Source organism: Onychostoma macrolepis, chromosome 12 (genome assembly GCF_012432095.1).
Source record: "Onychostoma macrolepis isolate SWU-2019 chromosome 12, ASM1243209v1, whole genome shotgun sequence".
NCBI classification, from domain to species: Eukaryota; Metazoa; Chordata; class Actinopteri; order Cypriniformes; family Cyprinidae; genus Onychostoma; species Onychostoma macrolepis.
The window spans coordinates 20,061,724-20,070,908 of record NC_081166.1 but is presented as its reverse complement, the minus strand read 5'-3'; the positions used below and the strand labels follow the sequence as shown (position 1 = coordinate 20,070,908).

Sequence of the window (9,185 nt, the reverse complement as noted above, 5' to 3'; positions counted from 1 at the left end):
TAGGCTGCATTAATTAGATCAACTGGAACCGGGAACACTCCCCATAACACACGATGTACTAGTTACATCGTAAGTAGAATGGCATCTACGCTAATATTTGTCTGTTTCTTTCCTATTCTGTTTCTCAGTCCGTATCCGATCAGATGGTGGATCAGCACCAAGAAATGATATCTACAGCCCTGATCGTCAGCGGAGACCAGGACACCTAGATGAGCCCCAGAGACATAGCCCCAGTGAAGACCTTGATTAAATACAATGTAACTAAAAATATAATAAAATACCTAACTACATAATACTACTATTGTTAGAAATTGCAACAAAACTTTGAAAAACTGCAAAACAACTGAGCCTGGTTTCTCCCAAGGTTTTTTTCTCCATTCTGTCACAGAGGGAGTTTTGGTTCCTTGCCGCTGTCGCCTCTGGCTTGCTTAGTTGGGGACACTTAATTTCTAGCGATTATCACCAATTTGATTGCACAGATACTATTTAAACTAAACTGAGCTAGACAATGACATCTCTGAATTCAATAATGAAATGCCTTTAACTGAAAATTGAGTGTTTAATCTTATCATTATACATTACTGACACTCTATCCTCCAATTTGATACTGTTAAGTGCTTTGACACAATCTGTATTGTTAAAAGCACTATATAAATAAAGGTGACTTGACTTGAATGTCATCTTTACCCCAAAAAAACAAAACATTGTGCAGATTGTCTACGTTACTGCAGATCAGACTATTGTTTTAAGATTCATAAAAAGCCGCCTCAGGGTCAGCAATTTGCACAATGTGATGTTACCAAATATTGTCGTAAATGTAATAGACGTTACCACGTCAGCGCTACCAACCCCAAGCCACACAGATGTCCAGCAGATCGGTGTGTACATTGTGTTGAGAGTTTGGTTACCGATGGTGTGCATCAGTGTTTTATCCAGCCGGTTAAGATGGAGAAACCGTCCGAGTGTTATATTTTTTTATGATTTTGAAACTCGTTATGAAAACGGGAGACATGTCGCTAATTTTGTTTGCGCGATCACATTTGATGGTGAAGAATTCGTAGCTGAAGGTTCTGATTGTGTGAATCGACTCATTAAGAAGTTCAGACGGCCTCGTTATCGTAATTTCACATGGATTGCACATAATGCGTCTGGATTTGACAATTTCATTCTTTTGGAATACTTCACTAAGATGGGGATTGCCCCTAAAATTACAATGCAATGTTGTCGCCTAATCTTAATGTACAATGACGCATTCATGCAGAGGTTTATAGATGGTTACAGTTTTATTCCCATGCGTCTAGCCAACACACCTGCTGCGTTTAATCTGACCAATGCTGAGAAGGGATATTTCCCGCATAAATTCAACCGCATCGAAAATTAATCGTATGTAGGACCGTACCCTGCCAAAGATTTTTACGGATATGCTTCTATGTCAAACAAAGATAGAACAGAGTTCGATGAGTGGTACGGTACTGTCTCTGACAAAGTGTTTAATTTTAAAAAAGAACGCTCAATGTATGGAAGAAATGATGTTGTCTTGCCTAAGGAGGTATGTCTGAAGTACCGTGATGAATTCATTCTGTGTACAGGTCTGGATCCGTTTAATTACACCACTCTGGCATCCACTTGTATGGCCATCTATAAAACGCACTACCTCCCAAAAGACACAATAGCATTGACACGCAACAACGCATATGTCAGACAGAACAAAACATATTCAAACATCTCAATTGAATGGCTTGAATATATCGGAAAATCACGCGGCGTAGATGTTCAACACGCGCTGAATCATGGTGAGGTATTATGTGGATGGTTTTTATATCGATGGCACCGATTAAAAAAAAGTGTTAGATTATTCAGGTTGTTTTTTCCATGGCTGCGAGCGTTGGTATAACCCGAATGATTTAAATCCGTTATTAAAAGTGCCTTACGGTCTTCACAAAAGACAGTTTGATGACAGGATTGTAATTTTGCAGAATGCGTACAATTTACAAACAGAATGTATGCCAGAGTGTCGCTGGAACTGTGCTAAACAATCTGATGCTGACGTGATTGCATTTATGTCCACCTACAAACACCCTGAGAGGTTGAAACCTTGCGATGCATTGTACGGCGGTAGGACGAACTCGTTCAAACTGTACCATAAGGTTGATGAAGGGGAGGTCATACGATACACAGATTTTACGAGTTTGTATCCGTTTTGCCAGGCAACAAAATCTTTCCCTATAGGACACCCACAAATAATTTTCAAAGATTGATAATCTTGAAAATGATTATGGACTTATCAAAGCTACGATGCTAGCCCCCCGAAAACTACTTTACCCCGTACTCGCATATCGGGTAAACAAAACAATTAACGTTCCCGCTTTGTAGGTTGTGTGCAGAACAACAGAATCAGACACTACCGTGTATGCACACCGATGAGTGGTTGTTGGGTAAGCATTGAGGTGCTAAAAGCTATTGAAAAAGGCTATGTTGTAGTGAATGTGGATGAGGTCTGGCATTTTCCCCAGCGATCAGAAACACTGTTCCGTGATTATGTTAAAACATTTTTACAGTTCAAACAGGAGAGCTCTGGGTTTCCAAAAGATGTGGTGACAGACGCTGACAAAGAATCTTACATCAGAGATTACTTTGAGAAAGAAGGGATCCAGCTGAATGCTGACAAGATCGAGTCAAACCCTGCACGTAGGTCTATAATGAAATTGGTCTTAAACTCGCTTTGAGGGCGGTTCTGCCTTCGTGAAGGGCTACCTACAACCGAAATACTTACAGAACCAGAACCGTTTGCACAATACATTTTTGACACAGAGGGCAACATCAGACATTTCTCGTTTGTGTCAGACACTGTTGCAATTGTTCAGTGGTCTTATGCAGATGGGAAAGCTGCGCCGACTCGTGACATCAATGTCTTTATTAGTGCTTTCACAACAGCCCATGCACGTTTAGAACTCTATGAGCTTATGGATAGGCTGGGGGATAGACTGCTTTCCCACGTGAAAAAGACGTAGTATTAAATGTATTAAAAATATACTTGAAATTCAAGTAGTACGTTTATAATACATTTGTATTCCCAACATGCTTATTTGAAGTGCATTAAAAATATACTGAATTGCATTTTAATATATTTCTAAAGTATAGTAGAAATACTATGTTAATAAATATATGCTTAATTACACTTTTAAGGAATATGCTAAACACAAGCATACTTTTAGTGACGTTTAGTGTATTTACAGAAAACACACTTGTGTTACTCTTACATAACTTTTAATGTACTTTATATTGTACGGTGACGCATTGCTGCCGCACACATATTATTTTTTCCACTCAATTATGTCGTAATAACGAGATCTTATGTCGTTTTAACGACATCTTTTCTCGTTTTAACGACATCTTTTCTCATAATAACGAGATGTTTTCTCGTTAAAACGACATCTTTTCTCGTAAAAACGAGATGTTATGTCGTTAAAACGACATAATTATCTGGTTAAAATGACATCTTTTCTCGTAATAACGAGATGTTTTCTCGTTAAAACGACATCTTTTCTCGTTAAAACGACATCTTTTCTCGTAATAACGAGATGTTTTCTCGTTAAAACAACATTTTTTTCTCGTTAAAACGACATCTTTTTTTCTCATAATAACGACATATTATGTCATAAATATTTTCCCGTTATAATAGATGGTAGCCTACATTATGTGAGCAAGCTGATTGTCCGTGCTACTGTCCTGACATAATCTGCACGCTGCTGAAGTTATGAAATACACTGTTTTAAATGTATTTTAATGTAATGGTTTTAATTTGTAGCGGCATGTTTATTAGGATTAATCTCCAATCTGTCTACAATATAGTGCTATTAACTGCACTCAGACCCATGACTCATTTAGGCTATATGATCAGATCAAAACAGCTATTTTTGAATATCCACTCTGGGCTTGGAATATTTCTTTATTTTAATGACTGAAGTTTGATTTAACAACAAATCGAAATACGAACAAAAATAAAGAAAGACATTTTCTAATAGGCTAATAATAATAATAATAATAATAATTATTATTATTATTATTATTATTATTATTATTTCGTTCTGTTTGGCAAATGGGAAAGCTTTTTCGTATTTTTTGTTCGTGGGTTAAAAAAAAGAACTATAGGCTATTTGTGCATGGGCCAGCCTAAAAACGCCACTTTTCAACTCAGTCTTGTCTATCCCATCACACAGAAGAGTTAATCTGTTATGAAATATAATGTTTGGAGAAACATTTCATTCGCGATGTGTCTGCCATTACTTCAGCGGATTCCGTATCATAGCAACCAAAAAGTACAGTCTGCCCAGACAGCAACATAGTTCTGGCCCGTGTGAAATCCATGCGGGCCAGTTGTGGGCCGGATCTGAGCCGACACTCTTTGCTGTCTGGGTATAGTATACGGAAAAACGCTGCGCTGTCAAGCGCTCACAGCCGAGCGTTTTCAGCTGGCAAAAACGCTTTGGTGCACACGCCGCCTAAAGCGAAGCATGGAATTTAACCCAGAAGAGGAACGCGATGCGATGCGGGGCTTGATTCAGCTAAAGATATAATTTAATAATATAATTAAGACATATATAATCAGAGTAAAGTATCAAGACCGTTCATTTTCGTTTTCCCGTTTGCCAAACAGAACGAAATAATAATAATAATAATAATAATAATTATTATTATTATTATTATTATTAGCCTATTAGAAAATGCCTTTATTTCTTTTTGTTCGTATTTCGATTTGTTGTTAAATCAAACTTCAGTCATTAAAATAAAGAAATATTCCAAGCCCAGAGTGGATATTCAAAAATTGCTGTTTTGATCTGATCATATAGCCTAAATGAGTCATGGGTCTGAGTGCAGTTAATAGCACTATATTGTAGACAGATTGGAGATTAATCCTAATAAACATGCCGCTACAAATTAAAACCATTACATTAAAATACATTTAAAACAGTGTATTTCATAACTTCAGCAGCGTGCAGATTATGTCAGGACAGTAGCACGGACAATCAGCTTGCTCACATAATGTAGGCTACCATCTATTATAACGGGAAAATATTTATGACATAATATGTCGTTATTATGAGAAAAAAAGATGTCGTTTTAACGAGAAAAAAATGCCGTTTTAACGAGAAAACATCTCGTTATTACGAGAAAAGATGTCGTTTTAACGAGAAAACATCTCGTTATTACGAGAAAAGATGTCGTTTTAACGATAAAACATCTCGTTTTTACGAGAAAAGATGTCGTTTTAACGAGAAAAGATGTCGTTTTAACGAGAAAACATCTCGTTATTACGAGAAAAGATGTCGTTTTAACGAGAAAACATCTCGTTATTACGAGAAAAGATGTCGTTTTAACGAGAAAACATCTCGTTATTACGAGAAAAGATGTCGTTAAAACGAGATAAGATCTCGTTATTACGACATAATTGAGTGGAAAAAAAATATGTGTGCGGCAGCAATGCGTCACCGTAATATTGCAGTAGGTCTACACATGGTTATATTTTAAATATTTATGTATTTATAATTTTTATATTTGGAAAAGTACGATATTTTGAAAAACACTTTTACATTTACAATGTACAAACCTTTGTCAAATATTATTAACCATTGCAGTATTTAAAATATGTTGTTTAATATGGGTTATGCTACTTTGGTTTATTAGGCTGTTGTTCATTACATGATACATTAATTGTAATAAGCTAGGTGTTTATAAACTTGTTCAAGCTTGACGCCTTTATTTTCTAATATACATTTCAATTCCCACAAGGATTTCAACATCATATCTGATACCAATGAAGTATTTACAGGCCATGGATGATGACGTCGAGAATGTGTGGATGACAGGATTTTTCAAGCCAACTTAATGAGAAAAAAACAAAACAAAAAAAAAACACGTTTATTTGTGTTTAAATTCAAACAACACAGACTGAACCTGATTGGTTCCAGAGCCATTGAACGGCTCTGATTGGTTCGTATGATAATGAGCTCGCAGCAGAGAGCTTTGTAAATCAAATATGATGTGCGTGCAAATGTCCCTTGAATGTGAATATAAGTCTAAATTTAAACAGTGTTATATTATATAGAGTGATCGTGTCTCTTTAGGGCGCTTGGAGGAAACGCAATTCATATGGATTACTTTGGCGATGTTTTTTTGCGATTAACTTTTTGAAACGTGAACATCTTTGATGAATCTTTTAATCACATAATTGGACACATAAGGAACATAATTCTCTCAGATTTCATTAAAATATCTCCGCTTTTCTTTCGAAGATGAACGAAAGTCTTAGATGGTTTGGAGCATCTTAAGGGTGAGTGATGGCAGAATTCAAATTGTTTTGGGGGAACTATGAAATTAATTATAAAATATGTAAGGGATAATCAACGGCTAGCTGTGCATTAAACGATTTGAATGCAGGACGTGGAGGCGAGGAACCACCCGACGCGCAGCGGAGTGCATTCAAATCGTTTAATGCACAGCTAGCCGTTGATTATGCCGTTCATGCCATGGTCATTTGCCAGCATTCACATATTAAAGATGTTAATAATTTGTGCTGCAATATTTGACCGGAACGATAAAAATGACGGTTATTTTCGTCTGTATTACTATTCAACTGTAATTGTATGTTACTATGGTTACCAATGTTTATAGGAAGCGCATTAATATAGAACGTGATTAAACTGACCTGGAACTACCTGCAGTTCAACGAATTTAATCAACACCTGCCAGCCAATCAGAATCCAGTATTCAGACAGACCATGGCATAAAGCGGTATGTTCTTATTGTTACCAGCTTCTGCGAGCGTGTATGATGTCTGGCTTCAGAACCTCACTGTGACTTCAGGTAAGATTTGTATTTAATTAACGTTATTTGTCTGTATCAGTCATGTTTTTGACACATGCATTGGCAGAAAAAAATAAAATAAAATTAGTTAACATTAACATTCTTTTATTTGCAACATGAAGTATATTTATTTCTGATTTCCTGAACAATTTGGCTTCATTGTAATGAGGTTAATGATCTTTGAAAAACCATGATTATGAACATACAATTACTTTGTCTTGAGCTGATCAGCAAACTGTGGTAGTGTTGGTTGATTGGTGTCTATATTTGTTCAAGCTTGACAACCTTATGACTTTATTTTCTGATATATATTTCTCATTACAGATAAGAACAAAGATTAAATTGTAAGAAGGGTTGCTTATAAAAGCATACAGTACATCTGAAACTGCGGAGGCTGGTAAGGTTTTTGACTATATTTCCGACCAGGTACATTGTTCTGTCATTCTTAAATAGAAAACAAATCATCAATCATCATTTGCCTTTTTTTGTGCGTGTGAGAAATATTAACATTTGTTGTTTTTCAGATCAACTGCTATAGAAGACCAAATGAAATCTGAGTGCAAAGACATGCAAAGGAATAGTAAGTATATTTTAATGTCGTATCACCTCTGTTATAGAGATTTTTGAATCAGGCCTAATAGAGGGGGATTCGGTCAATCTTGGAAGAAAAACGTTAGCAATGTGTCCATTCCAGGTGGCTAATTTGTGCTTCTTTTCAGTCATTCGTGTAAAAATCTGTTATCTAATTTTGTTTCTGTTTTGTTTTTTTTCTAAAGCTGCAAGACACTACTGACTAGGCTGTGCCCAGGTCTCCGGAACCTGCGACGACACTCAGCTCCATCGGCCCTTAGTCTGCGGCTTCGGATCCACCAGCTCTGTCTCCATTGGTCGGCCCCCAGATGTCAGCAGCCACACCATCTACATCTTGGCTCCTCGCTCCCTCGACTCCGCCGTGTGTTGTCAGCACTGGGATGCTCTGGGTCTGTGCCATGTGCCAAACTCCATCTAAGCCGCCAGGGCATCATCGTCATCCTCTCATCACCATCCCTTCACCATCTCCTCGTCCACCTCCAAAACCCCTCCATCCCTCCCTATTCTGTTGCTTGAACTTTATCATCTTCAGTCTTTGCACACACATCTATTCACTTTACATGTTTTTTTTTTTCTTCAGAAAATTGCATTTTAATTTTTATTTATTCATTGATGTAAAATTCTTTACTTTTCAGTAATACAGGTATAACTGAAATGTTCTACAAATGGATAAGATGGCTCTTCCATAGCATTTCAGTCTTTTTTTCATTTATGTTTTTTGTATAATGTTTTAAAATGTACTTGAGTATGTTTGTAGTAATACAAAAATACTATAAACATACTTGTATTTCAAGTGCATTTTTAATACATTTAATAGTATGTATAATATTATTTGTTTTTGTTTTTTTCACCAGTGTATATGCTGCTGTACTTTTTTTAATGTACTTCATGAATATTTGTAATGTACACAATATATAATACATTAAAGTTTTCTAAATATCAAAGTGTACGTGTGTGTGTGTGTGTATATATTGAAAAATATAATACTAATAAATATAATATAATATACTAGTAGTGTAATGCTAATGCATTTCTAATGAGCTGAAATACAATTGAAATGTACTTGAAGCACATTAAAACGATGTTTCAAATATACCTTACCTGTAGTTCATGGAGTATTAAAAGTACATTTTAAATGTATTTTTAAAAATACACTTAAATTGCACTAAATATACTTAAAGTGGTTCCAATTTAACACAATTTCAATATATTAAATATATTACAAATAGATTAAAATTGAACTTAAGCATATCTTGAAATACACTTAATATACTTAAAGTTGTTTCAAAATAATACATTTAATATGCAAGTAGTACAGTATAATATAAATATATTAAGTGTGTCTGAAAAAGCACAATTTAAATATATTTATTTTTCACCTGGGTATAGACAGGAGGATCTCGTGGTGTGGGATTACAAATTTATTTAAACGTTTAATTTAGATTCCAATGTAATAGTGTACAAACTGAAGAAGTTATATACATTGTATTTAGCATTTATGGTGAAGATGATGACATCAGATGAACGATTCTGTTAAACAAAGTTGGTAACAAGAGGTCCCTGCCAGTTCCTGTTCTCTTATTGTAAGTTAAATGAGTCAGATCACTGAGACTCGAATCTTTTGTTCTGCAAATGGCTTTCGGAGCCCCTGGCCCAGACGTTGAATCATTAGACTGATTGGATTATCAATGCAATCGAGTGTTAAGCTGATTGGGTCTGTCTTTCTCTTT

The 9,185-nt window shown here is 35.7% G+C and overlaps 1 long non-coding RNA gene across 1 annotated transcript; it reads left to right on the top strand.

Moving 5' to 3' along the window:
- Nucleotides 1–5,673: 5,673 nt before the first annotated feature.
- On the top strand, nucleotides 5,674–8,186 carry LOC131550553 (uncharacterized). Its single transcript, XR_009273568.1, has 3 exons — nucleotides 5,674–6,864; nucleotides 7,189–7,444; nucleotides 7,641–8,186. It is a non-coding gene; the product is annotated as an uncharacterized LOC131550553 (long non-coding RNA).
- Nucleotides 8,187–9,185: the final 999 nt, after the last annotated feature.